General features: G+C 39.6%; 1 long non-coding RNA gene across 8 annotated transcripts in view; it reads right to left on the reverse strand.

The window, feature by feature from the left end:
* The window catches only part of LOC134417171 (uncharacterized), a 59,972-nt gene that overhangs the window by 18,253 nt on the left and 21,844 nt on the right, over window positions 1-19,875 (reverse strand). For 7 of the 8 annotated variants that reach the window (XR_010027526.1, XR_010027521.1, XR_010027524.1 and 4 more), the window contains 3 exons: window positions 17,666-17,769; window positions 10,735-10,835; window positions 6,953-7,127 (listed from right to left, as the gene is read on the reverse strand). This is a non-coding gene — a long non-coding RNA (uncharacterized LOC134417171). The remainder of the gene's footprint in view (window positions 1-6,952; window positions 7,128-10,734; window positions 10,836-17,665; window positions 17,770-19,875) is intronic. The other variant, XR_010027523.1, reaches the window with a different exon arrangement.

The following is a 19,875-nucleotide window of genomic DNA, read 5'->3' on the forward strand; positions in this document are numbered from 1 at the left end:
TAGTGTAAAGCAACTTCCATCCTGGCTTTATGACATCCTTCATACTGAGATTGTAGTGAACAAAGCAGAAGAGAAAGGGGATTGACTTCAGGTCACTAGACCACAGCAAGGACACAAAGTAAGCTAACATCTTCAGCGGAAGTCAGCAATAGTCTCATTTCCCCTCTGCCCACTCTTCTGACATAAGAAACAAATAGTCAAAAAGTTTCAGCAAAAGTTATAACACAGGAAGACAACAAAACATTCCTCACATACCCAAGCTCTTAGCCATAAGGACACAGAAACAGCCATACAAAATGTCAGAGGAAAACACAAATGAGCTAAGAAGAACTTACATGGTAGCTGAGCAAGGACTCTGGGTTTGCAAGACTCCCTGTGCAGTGACAGGAGCAGAGGTAGGGGAATAAGTAGAGAGCTGGTAAAACATCCCCAGTGCCTAAAGCCTTGCAGCTGCGTTGCTAGAGCTGCCTCTGCCTGCAGAGTGCTGACCATGGAGGGTCTCTGCTCATCCACAAGATCTGCTGGGATTCAAAAACTCATAAACAAATATTGTTCTGCATGTCCATCCTGGTTTCAGCCAGGAAAGAGTTAATATTCTTCTCAGGAGCTGTTACAGTGCTGTGATTTGGATTTAGTATGAGAATAAGGTTGTTAACACATTGATGTTTAAGTTGTTGCTAAGTAGTGTTTATCCAAACTCGAGGACTTTTCAGAAAGCAGGTGCAGAAAAGCTGGAGGGGATCAAATCCAGGAGAGCTGACCCGAAATAACCAAAGGGATGTTCCACAGCTCAGAACATCCTGCTCAGTACATGAACTAGGGGCAAACTGGCTAGGGGTGGCCATCCATGCCCAGGGACAGGCCAGGCACCAGGTGGTGATCACTTGAATTGTGCCTTTCTTGGGTTTTATTTCCCTCTCTCTCCTTTTCACTAGAATTATTAGCAATGTTATATGCTAATAATTTAGTTTATTTGCAGGGTGCCCCATGGCAGGAAGGAATGATGAATCTGACTCCATGTTCTCAGTAAGGCTAATTTATTATTCTATGGTGCTATATTATATTAAAGAATACTAAACTAAACTATACTAAATAATACAGAAAGGATACAGACAGAAGGCTAAAAAAAAATAATGAAAACTCGTGACTCTCTCCAGAGTCCTGACACAACTTGGCATTGATTGGCCAATGAGAGAAAACAACTCACAGCAGAATCCAATGAAACAATCACCTGTGGGTGAACAATCTCCAAATACATTCCAAAGGAACAAAACACAGGAGAAGCAAATCAGATAATTATTGTTTTCATTTTTCTTTGAGGCTTCTCAGCTTCCCAGGAGAAAATCCTGGGCAAAAGGATTTTTCTGGAGAATGTGAATGCCACATTGTTATAACTGGTATTATTTGTATCATATTTTGCTTTTGTTTCAATTATTCATCTGTTCTTATACATGAGTTTTCACTTTTTTCCCAGCTCTTCTCCCAGTCCTGCAGTCAGCAGGGGCTGTCAGCCATGCCTCCTCATATCTCCTGGCTGAACTTTTCCTACTTTTTAAGAACTACAAGTGTGAAACAAAAGAATGACTCCTTACCTGCTGGGTACCTGCTGTTAGGAGACTCAGCTGTGGCAGAAGATGCCTGTGGGGGCTTCAGATATTGCCAGGGACAACTGTGAGCACTGACTTTCCCCCTATTTTTTTTTTTACCAGTGCTCTAAACTGAAAGGTGGCCACTCTGTTGAGCATAAAATAACCAAAAAACAAAAAACCAAAAAACTCCAAAAACAAATGAACAAAAAAACCCCACACATAGAAACAAAACAAACAAAGAAACAAACAAACAAAAAAAACCAAACACAAAAAAAAAACCCAAATAAACCAAACCCAAAATTTTTCCTGAATCTGCTGCTCTTATTAATTCAATGGAAATGGATATTTCAGCATTCTTGGACATGACAGAGATATAAACCAAGGATTCCCGGGCCACTAAAGTATTGTTTCAAGTCTAAGAAACTGGCAGCAAGCTGGAAAAAAATTGTACCTAGAAATACAAACTAGAGGAAAGGGTTCAGTCTTCTCAAGCCCTCTTTTATTCTTCACTGCCTCCAGTTAACCAAAAAAACCAGCTCCTTCCCAGCAAGCAGCTCTCAGGTCCTCCTCTCCAAGGCGCCCAGCTCCTTACAAAGGGAGATTTTCAGTCCAACCCATGCCCCAACATCTCAACTAAACCATGGCACCAGTGCCACATCCAGTCTCGTTTAAACACATCCAGGGATGGTGACTCCACCACCTCTCCAGGCAGGCCATTCCAGAACTTTATCGCTCTTTCTGTAAAAAACTTTCTCCTAATATCTAACCTATATTTTTCTTGATGCAGCTTGGGACTGTGTCCTCTGGTTCTGTCAGATGCTGCCTGGAGAAAGAGACCAATCCCACCTGACCACAACCTTGTTTTGGTTCAGAAAGACAGGCGTCTGTTAAGGAAGGTGGAAGCCTCCCCTGAAACGGAAAATGTAAACCCCCTCCCTCTGAATTATTATAAATCTGAAATTAAGGGGCTCCCAGGCAAAAATATGGGACCAGGAATAACAGTTCTTTATTAGGGAAGAAAACCAAATAAAATAAACAATGCAGTAAATCAAAACAACACTGACAGAGTCAGAACACAACCTGACACCCTGTTGGTCAGCATGTTGGTAGCAGTCCAATTGGAATTTTGGCTGCAGCCCTCCTGGAGTGCCAGGTGTGGTTCTGTTGGAGCAGGGATCCTGTAGAAGGGTGGAGTCTTCTTCTGAAGATCCAGTGGAAGAGGCAGCTGCTCCTCTGGGAAATCCAGTGGAGAAGCTGCTCTGCTGCCCCAAGATATCAGATTATATCCAATTAGGAATGCTTGGCTCCTCCCCCTGGGCGGAGCATCTCCCAATGGGATGCTGTAATTTTATCCGTCATGCAGTGACACTCAATGGCCCATTGACTGTCACTGCATGACTGATAAAATTACATAACCTAACAGAAGATATCTCCCTGGAGGGAGGATTGGTTTATGGAAGAGATAAGGAAAACTGCCCAATGAATAGAAGGTAACTGCCCCACCTCTAACAGATGGCAAATAGAATTCACATTGCCCTGCAATCTAGGACAAACTTCCTTTCAGGAAATTGTGAAGAGTGATAAAGTCGCCTCTGAATCTCTTCTTCTCCAGCTAAACACCCCTAGCTCCCTCAGTAGTTCCTCACAGTGTTTGTTTTCCAAGCCCCTCACCAGCCTTGTTGCCCTCCTTCCCCAGCCCAGATCAGCCACCCTCCTGGGTAACTCCCCCCAGTTTATACACTGGGCATGGCATTCTGTGGTATGGAATATCCCTCTGGTCACTTTGGGTCACCTGTGCCTCCTGTGCTCCCTGCCAGTTTCTCTTGTGCAGCTCCTCATGAGCAGAGCATGACAAAGGGGAAAAAAAAGTCCTTGATTTAGCATAAACACGACTTAGCAAAAACTCCAAAACATCAATGTGCTATCAGCACCACTGGCATTCAGAATCCAAAACACAGCACTGTAAGGAGAAGAAATGAACTCTGCCTTGGCTGAAACCAGGACACAAATGCAGTTCTGTAACCTGATCCAACAGCTGACCACCAACACAACACAGACTAATCAGAATTACACAAAAATAGGTCTGGGAGCTGAGATGATAAATCACTCAGCAGTATTTCTTGAATAAAAATTGAGCTCTTAATCACACCCAACCCTCCCCAGCCCTGCCCTTCCTCTCTCCTCTCCTTCTAACTGAATTTTCACCTTCAGGAAAGACTTCTGCCTTGTTCTCAGGGCCACAGGCTTCTGAAATCCTGGAGATTCCAGTGGTGATGCTCTCACTGTGAAAGAGGCTGCATTTAAACATGACCCCATTTCCTTGTAGGCAGGAATCTTCCTTGAAACTAAGCTTCAGAGTTATTGGAAACCTGTTCCTTTTTAGGACTGTCTGTAATGAGATGCCAACACAAATGAAGGTGGATTCTAAACCCTTTTTCTCTTCTGAAGTCCCAACATGAAAATTTTAGAAAGTAATAAAATGTGATTACTGCAGTCGTCCAGCTGAGATATTTTTTAGTTGTCACTATTTCTTGTAGAAATGAAGTGATTCAAACAGACACTCAGACAATCAAAAGCACATACTGAACCTTCTTTGAAACTTAATCCATTTGCAAGCTCCTCATTTTACACTAAGTGAAGGAGTGTTCAAGGAACTGCATTTTTAACAGCGCGTTGGATTCACCACACAGTAAGAAAGCATGAGGGATGCCACTCCAGAATGCCATCTCTCTGTTTTTTGGTGCACAACTTCTACATATCCCTGGGAGCTTTCCTCATCTGTGCCATGCTTAGTAGGAAACAAAGAAAAAAAAATATTTTGAAAGCAAATCATCAATATTTATGGTTAAAATCTTCTCATAACCTTTGCCTTTCATCTCTGTGGAAACATTCATGAGTATGGGGAGCTTAAAATAAAATTATAAAATTCTCCCTTTTAATACAATTATAAATTTCTCACTAGAAAAAGAGTGAAACTGTGCAGGATAATCTATTTCCTGTGCTGAAATCATCACTAGTACTGGTGAAATTCAGCATTTGTGTTCTCTTTTAGCCAGCTATAACCCTATTTAGCAATGAGGTGGTCTGATATTAATTAGCCTTCATCAACTACATATCTGCCTTTATCATGGCAATTTGCTACTCTTTATTAACCATAACTACTGAATATCCATATAAACAAGAATCTGCAACTTTTTTTCTGTCATCTCTCTAGAACTTAGACTGCTACTCAACAAATCTTCAAGCGAAAAAAGAGACACGTCAACCCAGGGCTTGCATGCCCTTCAGTGTGGGGAAATGTACCAGAATGTAGTTCAGATTCTTTTCTTAAATTCCTAACAAAAATTTGAGCTCAGATGATAAGGCATAGTTTCTTTTAGTGGTGGGATAAATAAAATACATATTTGAGTCAAGCAGAGCTATTTGTCAACTTTTTCTCAAAAATTATACATGGGGAAAAAAGAAAGTAAAAAATTTAAATCAATAATGAACTATTTTAAGGAAAATGTAAAAAAGAAAGTAATATATTTGAAAAATTACCTACATTATAGTTTAGTAAGTGGAAAAATTAAAGAAAGGAATAAAAAAACAAGCCTTGTTTCATTTCAGTAGATTTTAACAGAATATTTTGTGAGAAAACATTTTGTTGACCTAGTAGTTTTTATTATCATTAATTTTAGATTACCTTATGAGGCAGAAAATATTTGCAAAACCTTAATTTCAATAGTCATCTACCCTGACTTTCTGCAGAGGAGATACCATGAGTTACCATCCAGAGATTCCTACTGCAAGTTCAGAAATTCCGCCTGAATTAAATTACAACTGGTTTTATAGAAAAACTTTCTGCTGAATCCTGAGACATTTTAAAAATAATCCCGGTTTAGTGATAGCTTTGCTGGCAGGTATAATAAATTTCTCTTAAAAATGCTTCAGTGACTGAGTATCCTTAGCTTAAACATTTACCATTGATTTCTGTTCTGAATTTGAGTAGCTTCAACTCCCAGCCATGAGAGCCATTTGTAGATTTTTATACTTTCAGAAGGTTAAAATGTTGTCTCCTAGTAAATCTGCTCTTCTCAGAGGCACTTATCTACAGTGAACAGGCACCATTTACCCTTAAAGATAAATGAAAAAGACATTTTACAGTAAAAAAGATTTTCCAGGACTCCAGTACTCCTTGTAGCTCTTTCCTAGACTTCTCAGTTTGTCAATATGCTTTTAAAAATAGGAAACACAGCTGACTGGGAACACTGTTTTATTTGAAACACCTTTCTCAATGAAAAACAAAGCTTTCCATGGAAACACATGGATTTACAGGAGCTAGCCAAACTGCTTCAGAATTAGGTCAACAATTCAAATATTTTCTAGGAATGTGGCTGATATGTTCAAGTTCAAAGCAGGGATCTCAAATATTTAATTCTGGTAATCCAAGGGTGTGGCGGTGTTTGAGGGTCCCCAGGGTGAGGAAAGAGATGAGAATCTTGACTCCATGTTTCAGAAGGCTGATATATTATGATATGATATGATATGATATGATATGATATGATATGATATGATATTATGATATTAAAAGAAAATTATATGCTAAAACTATACTAAAGAAAGAGAAAGGAAACATCAGAAGGCTAGCAAAGAATGATAAAATCTCATGACAGACTCAGAGAGTCTGACACAGCTGGCTGTGACTGGCCATTAGTTAAAAACAATTCACATGCTGGGTAAACAATTCTCCACATCACATTCCAAAGTAGCAAAACATGGAGAAGCTGAAGCTTCCCAGCTTCTCAGGAGAAAAGATCCTGGCAAAGGGATTTTTCATAAAATATCACAGTGACACAAGGGATTGAGCCAATACCAGCCATGCTCTAAAAGCTGTGTCCAGTCTTGGAGCACGTGGTGGTAGCAGTGGCTCTGCTTGTGGCTGATCTTTATATGCACAATCAAGGACTGCTCAGGCTCTTATCTTGCTCAGAGCTCATGTTGCAAAGATTATTCACCCTGATGCTTCAGCCCTTTATCTCAATCATGATTTCTAAACACAGCCTTTATCTTACTTAGGTAAAGCCTAAAATTTTCATTCCTAGATGAACAACCTTGCATTTAGCTGTATTAAAAAAAATGTGTTAGCTGTTCAGCTGAGCCCCCTGTGCCATCACCAACGTGCAGCTTTGGAAAGTTCCCCCACACCTCATCCTTCCAGCTGGAGACAAGGCTTCCACAGCTGCTGTGGCTGAGGGAACTGTGCAAGGGGATCAGGAATGTCACCAGGAAACCCAGGGAGACCCAGGGAGATTTGCCCTTACCTGCATATCAAAAGGCAGCTCCCAAAATCGCCATGAAGATTTCTATTTTTAATCACCTACCTCTTATCTTTTCCACTCAGGAAAACCAGGCCTCTGAGAAATGTGGAGCATCCCACATCTTCTAAAGTCCTCTTTTGCTCTGGAACTTGGCATTAATACCATTCTTTCCTCCTGCAGCTTCAGTTCCTCACACGGGCAGGCAGTTTTGAAAGGAGTCCCAGCCTTCTCCCTCTCTCTGTGACAAGAAACAAAAAGCAGTCCAGACAGGAGATTTTTTATGTCTGAAAGGAGGGTCTGCCTATGTTTTCCCAAAATACAGATATAATTACTGTGCCTCAGGCATAGAGAAAGAATGTGTGCCTATAGGCACATAGCACACCAAGTCCTAAACAATTCTTTTAGGTAAAGGCATTTTTCAGCTGTTGTATGCCCCAAATCACATGAGAGCCAGGTTCTTATTTGTCTCAAGCACATATTAGCATTTTAAGTTTGGTGTGGATTTTTTTATGATTGTCCAACTTGTGCAGTACTTGTTGCTAATATAGAGCAAGAGATTCCTTTGTACACCCCAGGTCACATGGGTGTACAAAGGAATCTCTTCTGTTTGGCATGTACTTTATGAAGTTCTAGTCACAATTTCCTCTCTATACAGTGCAGCTTTTCAAGGGTGTACATGAGCAGTCTTTTAGGATTACACCTTGTGCATGCAGGTCTCTGTAGAGTTTCTCTTTTCGGTACAGAATCCCCCTGGCTCATTTTGTCAGAGCATGGTGCTAACAGCACCAAGGTTGTGGCATTGATTCCTGGGTGGGCCATTCCCTGCAGATCTGGGCTTGATGAACCTTGTGGGTGCCTTTCAACACAGAATATTCTGTGATTCTGTGACACAGTAGAACACTTGTAATTTGTCAGCTTGAAGGACTCTCATCAGCGTCCCTTTTTCCTACTTGTCTCTAAATGCACAGGACCCTTACTCACACCACGTCTTTTCCCAAAAAGCAAACTCCATCCCTCAAGAGAGCAATCCCTGAAACATTTATTGTGCTGCTGACTCCTGAATTATCCCTCCATTTCAGAAGACAGTAACTTTCAGTGTTTGGGGTGTTTTTTGCTTATAGACACCCAAAAAGTTTTTCCTGGAAATGCAGCCTTCTCCAAAGTTCATTTTTGCCAGCTAGTAACAAGCTGTGTTTTCTCCTCTGCCTTTTGTTCATCTCCCCTAAGCCAACAGAATTTCAGGGCCAAGAGAGCCCAGCCAGAAGGAGCAGGTTTATCCCTGCATGGGAAAGCACACTGTGAGTAAACAAGACAGTGTTTCCAATGTACACAAGGGTTGTGATTGCAGGTTAATCCAGGCTATCTCAATCTCTACTGGTTAAACTGTTACACTTTTCTCTTAAATATGTTCCTGGTTAGTTTTAGAGATCAAATTTTAAAGTGATGATATTTGGGATTTGTTTTTTTAAATCTCACGATTGAAATATTTCTATTCAGCCTTCTCAACCCTCTTCCTTTTTAACTGTAGTGAAAGCTCTGTCTCTTGGCTTTACACGTTTCTTAATACATGCAAATAAAATTCCCAGGGAAAACAGATAGCTTTAATGAAAGCAATATTTAAGGGAGAAAGCTAATATACCCATAAAATTTTATTTCAACAGGAAGATTTTCACTAGATAGAATTGCTTCTTTCAAAGGGGGGTGATTTGCTATTGGTCTCACAACCCACTGCACATGCAAAGAGAACACACAGAGAGCTGTACCTGCCCTGAGGTGATGGTCAGAGGCAAGACCTTTGATGAAGTGCCTATAAGAGACACCTGTACAGATTGTACCAAACAGGGGTGACTTTCTCTCCCCCCTTTCACAAGCCCAGCCCTGCACCCCCTGCCCAGCAGTGAGGGGCAACAGGCTGAGGCTGCAGCTGCACAGGCACAACATCATTTCTGCAAAACAATCAGCAGCACAGCAGATTAGCAAAAAACCTTCTCTTTCGCAGAGTGGGGAATTTCTTGATTACCATAAGCTGTAACCTCATTAAACTATCACAAGGAAAATAATATTTCTGACATTCACAGCGCTTTTGGTTTTTTAATTCGCTCATCCTCAGCAGGAGCAGCTCTGGAGAGCGTGGGAGGACAACTCCTCTTAACCAGAAGCAGCCTTCAAGGGCAAACAGCTCTGATCCAGGCTCCTGAGGAAGGGGGAAGACACAATCCCCAAAGGAAGAAAATCTTCAAAGGCTAGCATCATATTCTGGGAAAAAGCAAAGTGTGTTAAACTCAAGTCTAACATCCCTTTTTCCTCCTCAATTTTCAGCTCCTAAAACAGATAAAAATGTAAAATGAGATTATTTTTTTCTTTTTTTTACTGAGGTACTTCTTTTGGACTCTTTTACAAACAACCCCCAAAACTGGTATTCACAATGCTGCAGTGTGTGAGTCAGGCTGAATACAAAAGGTGGGTAAAATACTGGCAATGTTGTGAAAGGTGGGGTGGCAGCAGAGCAGTGGATACACTGCCATGCAGCTGAGCAGCTTGCAGTGGTTCTGGTGTCTGTGGAGAGGAGCACTCCAGCTGAGCTGAGCCAATGAACCCTGTTTACTTCAGACAGCCTGTTCCAAGCTTTCACAGAAAGCAGGTGATGGCTCAGGGAGAAATGTGATGTATTTTAAGTAGGAATACAAGTGCAGGTCTCCCTCCATTTAAAGTAATGCCTGGCTGCTCTTTCTAAGCACTACATAAATTACTGGCAAGACTGAGCTAAGAAGGGGGTGGAATCCAGCCTTGAGGTAGTTCATTTCCTCCAGCAATGCTCTCCTGATCAGTGGAATATGTTGGGACTAGATTAATATCAAACAGGGATTCCATTTTTAGAAAATACCTTGTTTTCATTCTGCATTGGATGAAAGGCCAGAACTCTGTGAGACACTCGGTGAAATCAGAGAGATTGTGCTCAGAGATGTTCAGGTCCCTGCTGCTCTGGAATTTGCTTCATCCCAGGCACAAGCACCCCACAGCAAGCTGTAATGTCAGTCTCCACAGGGTTATCCATTTGGCAGCCCTGCACATTCCTTGCACACGCAGCAGAATTAACTTCTGAGCAAAAAAGAGCATGAACCAGACAGGTTCTGTTTCTCCCACATGTTGACATTAGCTGAGAACCAAGAGAGTTCAAGTAACCCACCCCAAGCAACTGTAAGAGATAAAAAGAATTTTTGTTTGAAACTGCAATGCAGTGACTAAATAAGTAAATAGTACCTCATCCATATCCTGTCTCACAGAGATATAAAGGGTTTGCAGCCAACAATTACACTGGAAAGTGCATGTGATATGAAAGATTATACAATGCAAATGTAAAGATTCTTTCTAAAGAATTTAATTTACTAGGGCAGAAACCTTACCCAAGCAACTTAAATTCTTGAGCTGGAGTCACAAAGGTATTTTTAAGCTATTAAAAGATGAGAATCTGTTCCTCTGCTGAATGAGCATTGGATTAATGGAAGGGCAGCATTTTCTCCATGGTGGTCTTTCTTTTATTTTTATTATTTGCATAAACTTATATCAATAAATATCTTATTTAAGGTGGCAGAATATCAGAGTACTCTTTTATCTTAATTGAGGCAAGTTATAAAATTTAGATCAGCTGCTTTTTGAACAGACTAAACTCTTCTGACCTGTGTCCATAAAGTGTCCCAGTTATTTAACTTCCTAATACAGTAAGTTATTCTGGCAATAAGTGGCCACTATTGTGTCCCATTTATGTAAAATTACTGTCACCATTTTTATCTTCCATCCATAATGATTTCCACATATTTCCTACACTGCCCTTTAGAAGGACTTACCAAAAGGCTTAGTATTCATTGATGGCTTTACTAATGAACACATTCTCTTTGACCAGAAGTCTGCTCAGTCTGATGTGCCATCTTGGCAAATCTTCAGGATCCTGCAAGAAAAAAACAACACATAAACAAAAACTACTCTGCTCTGGAAGATATATCTCAAATAGCATATATTCCTATGTATTTACAAATCATTAAAATAATGCTTTATATTCTGCTTTAGTGAGGCTTTGAATTTTCAAATACAAGAAAAACACAGACAGAAATAGCACAAACTTGTTAAAACAACTTGCTAACTCAGTGAATGCTTCTAATCAGCAGCTATGACATTTCACTTGGAATTAGTGAGCACAAAGTATCCAAGCCATGTCCCCTCTAGGATCCCTTGGGGCTTTTATTGTCCTAAGTTTACACAACCAAAAAACAAAAACTGTCTGCCCCCAAGCCGTGTAAAAACTATTTTGGGGAGGAACAACATGTGATTTTGCTCTCCATGCAGAGTGCATTGCGTGAATTCAATTGTGAATGAAAAATTATTCATATTCAAATTCCAAATAGCCCACAGGTCTTGGCTGGCTTTTCTTTGGTCCCTTCCATTAAGCAATCATGAAAATTTCAGAAGCTCAGTTTTGGGTAAGAAGTCAGCTCTTTATCAATTAATAACTGACAGTCAATCAGCAAGGTACATACATTTACATTGAGGGGCTGAGAGCCCCAGGTAATTCAGAGTAAGGGCAGAGAATGCTTCAACTTCCAGTTTCCTCCAGCACACTCAAAAAGGACTCATAACCTGGAAAAACAGGAGTTATTTACCTCTGTTTTAGACTGAACATGCACCTAAGTCTATATTGGGTAGATATAATTATTATTGCCACATATTAAAAAGAACTTTTTGTGTCCTTTTTGAACTGCTGTAAATAAATTCTGCTTCAAAACAGTAACACTAAGCCCAAAAAGACACATTTTACTGGCAGAAGTACTGGGGTACTACACTGGGCACACACCACAAAGGATTCCTGCCTGCTAACCCTTGAGGAGAGCTCAGCCCCACACAGCTGCTGCCTCACACCCCAAGTGGGATAGGGAAAAAATCCCAGGAGTAAAAATGAGAAACCTTGTTGGCTGGGATAAAGACAGTTCACTTGGTTAAGCAAAAGTTGCACATCTAAACAAAGCAAATTTAGGACTTCATCCACTACTTCCCATCTGCAGGCAAGTGTTTAGCCATGGCCAGGAAAGCAGACCTCCTTCACACCTAAGCAGTTAGGGAAGGTAACACCATCACCCTGAACACCCCATCCTCATTTCTTCCCCCAGATTTAATTTCTAAACACAACATCATATGGCATGGAATATTCTCCCATGGTCAGCTGTCCCCACTGCGATCCTACCCACCTTCCTCTACCTCCTCACCGACAGGCAGTGTGAGAAGCAGAAAAGGTCTTTGATCCTGTCCTTGCGTTCTCAGCTCTGTTCTGATCACAAAACCCAAACAGCAAGGTAGAAGCTACTGTAAAGAAATTTTTTTTCTATATTTTTTCAACTTACTGGCTGAAATGGAATGTAGGGGCATAGAAACTTTGATTCAATTGTTTAATTTTATGTTGTGGATCCCAGGCATGGTTCCTGATTCTGCCTTGCCTTGCATTTTCTCTCCACACCTGTGAGAGGGAAACTGATAAACTGAGATTATAAACCTGAGCTATTTTCCATTGGAAATACAGGCATTTCATAGGAAAGCACTGTGAGCAGATGACTTTCTGTAGACAAACACCACATAGGTGTGAGCTACTCAGGCTGCCCTGCACAATTCCTCCATTTCAGACATGGCCATTTTCTGCCCCAGTACAAGACAGAGACTGGGCTGCTACAACCCATCTACTCTGTCAACACTGAGGCTGATGGAAGCAATAATTCCTTTGCAGGTTTATTAGGAATATTGAAGCCACCACCACCTTCTTCCCTAGCTTTCTTTTTTCCTTTACAGGTGGTATGAAGGAGAACTCAAATACTGTTCTTTGGATGCAGTCAGTCACTGATTAAATGCAGTCACCTCCCTCTATGTATGTCCACAGTCTTTTAATGCATTTACAAAGTGTCACACAAAACAAATATTAGCCCTAGGCAACAGAGGAAAGGAAAATAAAGTTTAACAAAATAAATGTACTTCTACTCATGGTTCCCAAAGACTTCTCCTAGCTTATTACAAGATCCAACAAAATCTAATGAAACTTCAAGAGGATGTTAGAAAACAATCATCATGCTGTTACTCTGTGGATAGTCTCAAAAGTATGAAGCTAACAAAGAAGGCACTTGAAAAGAAAATAAAACATCTCTTTTAAACTGAGTGTGCTAAATGTCACAAAGTCAATAGGAGTATCTTCTTTCCACTAACTGCAGGAAGAATGGGAAACACATATTTCCTGATAAACAACCCTGGTGCGAAAGCAAGTGAAATAATTACAGGTACACTTGTCTTGGGAATGGCTCATGCCACGGGGGAAATGAAAGACATTGAGATGTCCCAGCTCATTCACACCATTCTTCTATATTCCTGGAGATCATAAATTACAAGAGCCTGCTTGGAAAGGGCTCTCTAAACTCTTCCTTACTTTCCCTCTCTCCTTAGGATATTGCCAAATCCATACAATGCTATAACCCCCTTTCAAATCCTCTCTAAATGTTAACAAGTTTTCCTCTAATAACACTGACATGATAAAGTCCAGCACTTGCCTAATGGCTCCTCCCTGTGCGGATATTAAATCCTGGAAGTGAGTAAGTAATAAGATTTCATACATTTATAGTTACTGTGAAACAGGGAAACCTTTGCTTGCCCTTACACAGCTTGGGAGCACGTGTATATGTGCCTATATATTGTGTATATGTGCCTATATATTATCTGTGCCTATATATTGTGTGTGTGCCTATATGCTGTGTATGTGTGCCTATATATTATGTGTGCCTATATATTGTGTATCTGGGCTTATATATTGTGTATCTGAGCCTATATATTGTGTATCTGTGTCTACATATTGTGTATTTGTGTATTTGTGTATATGTGTGCCCACATATTGTGTATCTGGGCTTATATATTGTGTATCTGAGCCTATATATTGTATATATAGTGTATCTGTGCCTATATTTTGTGTATGTCTACCTATATATGGTGCATGTGTGCCTATATGTTGTGTATCTGTGCCTATATATTGTGTATCTATGCCTATATATTGTGTATGTGTGCCTGCCCATATATTGTGCATCTGTACCTACATATTGTGAATCTGTGCCTATATATTGTATATATTGTGCATGTGTGCCTATATATTGTGTATGTGTGCCTATATACTGTGTATTTGTGCCTAAAAATTGCGTATCTGTGCCTAAATATTGTGTATTTGTGCCTAAAAATTGTGTATCTGTGCCTAAATATTGTGTATCTGTGCCTATATATTGTATATATTGTGCATGTGTGCCTATATATTGTGTATCTGTGCCTATACATTGCGTGTGTGTCTATATATTGTGTATCTGTGCCTACATATTGTGTATCTGTGCCTATACATTGTGTATGTGTGCCTAAATATTGTGTATCTGTGCCTATATATTGTGTATCTGTGCATATATATTATCTGGACCTATATATTGTGTATCTGTCCCTATATATTGTGTATGTGTGCCTCTATACTGTGTATCTGTGCCTATATATTGTGTATGTGTGACTATACATTGTGTATGTGTGCCTAAATATTGTGTATGTGTGCCTAAATATTGTGTATCTGTGCCTATATATTCTGTATCTGTGCATATATATTATCTGGACCTATATATTGTGTATCTGTCCCTATATATTGTGTATGTGTGCCTCTATATTGTGTATGTGTGCCTATATATTGTGTATCTGTGCATATATATTATCTGTGCCTATATATCGTGTATGTGTGCCTAAATGTGGACACAGGCTGATCCCTGGGTTTGAGTGTGGGTCTCTTTTTGTGGCTTACATTTCCAGCAGGTTGTCTGGTGGCATCTGATAATTTATGATTGTTTATTATCATGCACTAAAATTTTCCTGCAAAGATTCCCATGGCCCTGTTGCTGCCCACAGGAATGCTGCAAGGGAAAGGCAGAGCTTGTTTCCAGCGTCAATTTAGCTGCAATAAAACTGCTTTCACTGTCACACCAGAGAAATAAATCTGAAACTTGTGGCTACTATACAGGTTATTATAAAATCAGTCAGTGACACTTTGACAAATGAACTGTATTCATTCTTGCCTTGCAATTGAGCTGCAGAGGACTTCAACTTCCTTGAGATATATAGGAGATAACAAGGTGGAATTATTTAAATATTATCAGGTTAAAGCATACAGTGTGGCTGAAATCCATCTTCACCTTCAGGGCCTCCTTGCATGACATCTAAATTAAGTCATTTCCCCATCCATTGAGACAAGACTTTTTTCTCAATGCAGAATCTAAGGATCAGTGGGTACCACTCCACCAGGATACAACAAGGATGATGTTTCAGAAGCATCTTTGGTTTGTTAGAGCCTTTCTTCACCACTGTAGTTGTTTCAGGAGTGGATTTCCAAGGACAGAGGGACAGACAGCATTTAGGATGTTGTGACATATCCCTCTAACTCTGCCACATGCACTCTCAGTGTAATGGCATGGCCTGACACCGTGTAAGAGATCACAATCAGGGAGTATTGTGCCAAGACTCATTAAGAGAATTTATGAAATCAGAAATTTGAAGTCATTGCAGAGATTAATTCAAACAGTTCTAATAAAAGCTAGACTGATACAGATGATGGATAGCTAATTTGTTTCCTCTCACAGTTTCTTGTTTTATTTCTTCACTCTCTTAGTTAAAGTCTAGTTCAAATCATTGAAAGAGATATTTGTTCAACGGACACTTGAAAATATTATTTGGAATTTCTTATTAATTCAAATTATTCACCTTTTTTGGGGAGAAAGTGTTGTAGGTGAGTGAGGGGGGAAAAAAGCAAGTTTATGTGTGGCCACTAATTTATCCATACAGCATTTCAAAGATGGAAACACTGAGTATGAATTTTTGCTTTTATCCACAACATTGAAAATTTGAAAAACAAACAAAACATAAATCCTGCAATCATTTCTTGAAAAAGCAAATTTTCCATTTCCCTAAGAAGGGCCATCTGGGGAGGCAAAAATAATGTAATGTGAATATGTCATGCTTTTTTTCCAGGAGAGAAAGGAGATAATATATGAACCAGCATCATCATGAATTTAGTCATAGCATTTTTCACCTTGAGATTTCAGAACACTGTCATTATTTATTTTTCCATTGGGTTCATCCTCAAGCTCTTGCTGAATATGCACAAATAAATTCCTGCCATATATATTCACCTTAAACAGCAACAGTTTAATTGCTCTGGTTGTAAAAGACTTTAAATCAACATTAACAAAGTAATTATGACTTAATTGCAAGGATTTCTCAAACAAAAATACTACAAGCATTCAAGAGTAGCAGTTGAGGCAAAATTTTTGAGGTATAGGAAAAATAAAAGGAATTGTATTGATCTTTTTCATCTCCAACATGAAAAGCAAAATTTTAGACCATCCTGGGTGCACTTTGCAGTAACTAAAAAAGCCAGAAACTTCTCTACAGCCTACATAAACATTTATAAATAAGCCAAAGTGTGGAGGTAGGGTTGCCCAGTGCAGAGCCAAGAGCAGGACTCGATCCTTGTGGGTGTCTTCCAATTTAGACTGTTTCTAAGAAAAGGACTTAGTGCCTCTTTGCTCACAGAGCGGAGAAAAGCTGCATAATGCCCCTTCTCCTCAAACTGTAGCACGTGAGAGAGCAGGACCAACACTAAGGATTTTGCACTATTTCAATTTGTTGGTGGTGTCAGGAACAGAATTTGAAGCTGCTAAACGCTGCATTCCTTTCCTAGTCCTTGCTCTGCTTGCAGCCTCTTTCTCACTTCCTTCAGCAGTCACTTTATCCAGAGAACAGAGAAACAAACACTTAGCCAAAGCTGAAACAGCAGCAAAAAGCATTCTCTCATCCTTTAAACAAGACGTGTGCTGCTGTTTGTGGTTGTGACTGCAGATGGAGCTGCCAAGGCTTCCAGCATTTTTCATAGCATCATGAGGCATTGATGACAAAATATCGCACCTAAGAGACTGGGAGAGCCCTTCCCTCAGCTTCCCATCTCTCTCATCCACCCCTCTAGCTTGCATCTAAACATCTGCATGAGGAAATTAAGACAGACTTTTCTACACTTCACCCCCACAAGTTGGTAATTAGAATTTGATTTTGGGGCACACTAAGGAAAAAGCCCAGTCATCAATAAAAATTCTTCAACAAAAATGAGTGACTGATTCTTCTGTGAGCATTTCCTCATAGATACATCCATAAATAATCCCAGTGTGCCACTGTGACAGTCTAGTCTGGCCAAAAGCACAAGGCAGATCACATGATTTTCAGGACTGAATTATCTCTCTATGGAAAAGCATGTTCTCTGTGGAAAAATAATAATTTTTAATGCCATGTTTTTCAAGAATGAAGAATCTGTCACAATTCAGTAGAAATTAATTCATGGTTTAAAATATGCTTTACATTTTAAGAATTGTCTTTCAGAAATACTATTTGAAATGTTCAGGTTACTAGATAGCTTCAAGTTCAGAAAAAAATCAAAGATTCTTTTTGCAGAACAGAATATGTTGTTTTCCTAGAATACTTTTTATTTATTATTTTGGGGTTTTCAGTATTCAATAATACATCTCTCAAACTGGCAGATCTGTCTGAGCTTCAGTGTGTTTGAGGTGTATTATAGAGGCCCATAGCAGTTTTGCTTTTCCTTCAGTCTTTGCACCACTTAGAACTGAGAACAACATATGTATGCTGGCTAGCACTCCCCTGAAGGAACCTGGAGTGATGGGAATATTTTACCTCCCAGACAGTAGTAAAAGCTACTACTTCTTCTTCTTCTTCTTCTTCTTCTTCTTCTTCTTCTTCTTCTTCTTCTTCTTCTTGCAATAAACCCTTGTTTGACCCTGCAATTGATGCCAAGATAACATCTTGCAGGGTGACACAAGCTCAGTGTAATTTTTCTTCACTAGAAGCTCAGATGCAGTCAAAGGAGGACATGGCTTCATACAAGGCAAGATTTATTTTAATTGTAAATATAGTATGAAATATATAAAAAATAGTAGTATGAAATATAGTATGAAATAAATATAGTATGAAAAAAATTGGTTTTTGACCTATGATTAAAAAAGAACTAAGATTTCAATTTCTAGTTTGGCCCTTGATCCTGCTGTCTGGCACTTATCATATACATAAGGACCCACACACATTTGTGGGTCCTTATGTATATGATAAGTCAATAAAACAGCACAGCAGCAGCCCTATCCATCCATTTCATAAGTACATTTGTGTATCTCACACCCCATACTCTGTACAAATATACTAAATGCAGTCAATATCAGTAATTTTGTAGACTGAAAAAGTGGGAGTCGAGAACTACTTGATGCACCTATCTATTTCAGATTTTTAAAAAGACAATTTTTTATCATGTTTTATTTTCCATACTAAGGGGAAAAAAATCCCACATTTTTACCATTGCAAGTTGTTTTTCTTCCAGTTTAATGCTTGCCTTTCAAAGCCCCTTTAAAGGGAATTTTTGAATGTTAAAAAAATGTGAAAAATTAAGTTTTTGCAAAAATTTTAAATAAAATATAGCTTCTCTGTTTCAACACTAAATAGCTTTTGCAAAACAGCTACATTAAACAGGCTTACCTATCCCAATGCCTTCTAATATTAAAACTTGGACCCATGAAAGTGATTCCAACCCAAGGGTATTGACAACACATTATTTCCAACACATAGGAGAACTAACTGCTGAGCTTTGGTTCAGCAAAGGATCTTGTGAGAAAGTATCTCCAGCTGAAGAAAAACTGAGTGCTGAGATTTTTGCCTGGGGAGCCCAGGAGGACAATGCCATGTAGGATCCAGAGAAATTCAATTAATTTAAGGAAAATGACAACTGAGGCTTCTGTAAAACTTTGCCTTTGTCAGAACAAGGGATGCAGACAAGATGCAGTCACTGTGTTCGTCTTCACAGAAGAGAAAATATTGTCACCTCTAATGCAAAGAACTAATAATTGTTTGGAAACAGATAGGAACATTTGCAAGAGGAATTCAGTGTAAATCAGACTGATGGTTTTTCTCTGCCACCTCCCACTGTCACTGACAGTTGTTGGTGACAATGAAATCATCCAGCAGATGTTGTATTGCTTTAAACCCTCAGAGCTACAGTGCTACATCACGTACTTACAACATTTTAACATCACTGGCATCATTTCCATAGCTCTTCATGGCACAGTGCACATCCACATGCCCATAAGTCAGACAGAAATCTCACAGGCTTATTTACCCACTGCCTTGAAGAGTGAGTGAAAATGTCAGCAAATGGAAGAGTGGCGGCTACAGGTGACTGCAAACAGCTCCAGCTAAGTCCACAACTTGTGCACCAGAAGAATTCACCAAGAATCACATTCAAGGCATGGTTCTAACAGAAAATATTATGTATTCTTCACAATATTTCCAAATGAACTTAATTAACATCTCAAGGTACTATCTGTTTTGAAACCCAGTACTGCTCAAATCATCTCTTGTTTTCTGAACCATCCTCTTGAACACCCCCATGGTCCTTAGGTGTACTATCAAAGATCCTTGCACAGGTAGATATCGCCAGATCATCCTCAGAGAAAGAAGTCCTACAAAGGATAAAATAGTCGCAGTAGAACTCAAGACTCAAGTTTTATTTCACCTCCTAAGACTGTTTCTTTTATTGTTTTCTTTTCTATTTTTCTTCCCTAAATGAATTCTTTTCTTTTCATCATATCAGTCCTTTTCTTTTTATCATGTCTCTTGCTACTATGAAAGTTTCCTTCCTTCCTTCCTTCCTTCCTTCCTTCCTTCCTTCCTTCCTTCCTTCCTTCCTTCCTTCCTTCCTTCCTTCCTTCCTTCCTTCCTTCCTTCCTTCCTTCCTTCCTTCCTTCCTTCCTTCCTTCCTTCCTTCCTTCCTTCCTTCCTTCCTTCCTTCCTTCCGCCACTTCCTTCCGCCACTTCCTTCCGCCACTTCCTTCCGCCACTTC

Source organism: Melospiza melodia, chromosome 4 (genome assembly GCF_035770615.1).
Source record: "Melospiza melodia melodia isolate bMelMel2 chromosome 4, bMelMel2.pri, whole genome shotgun sequence".
Lineage (NCBI taxonomy): Eukaryota > Metazoa > Chordata > Aves > Passeriformes > Passerellidae > Melospiza > Melospiza melodia.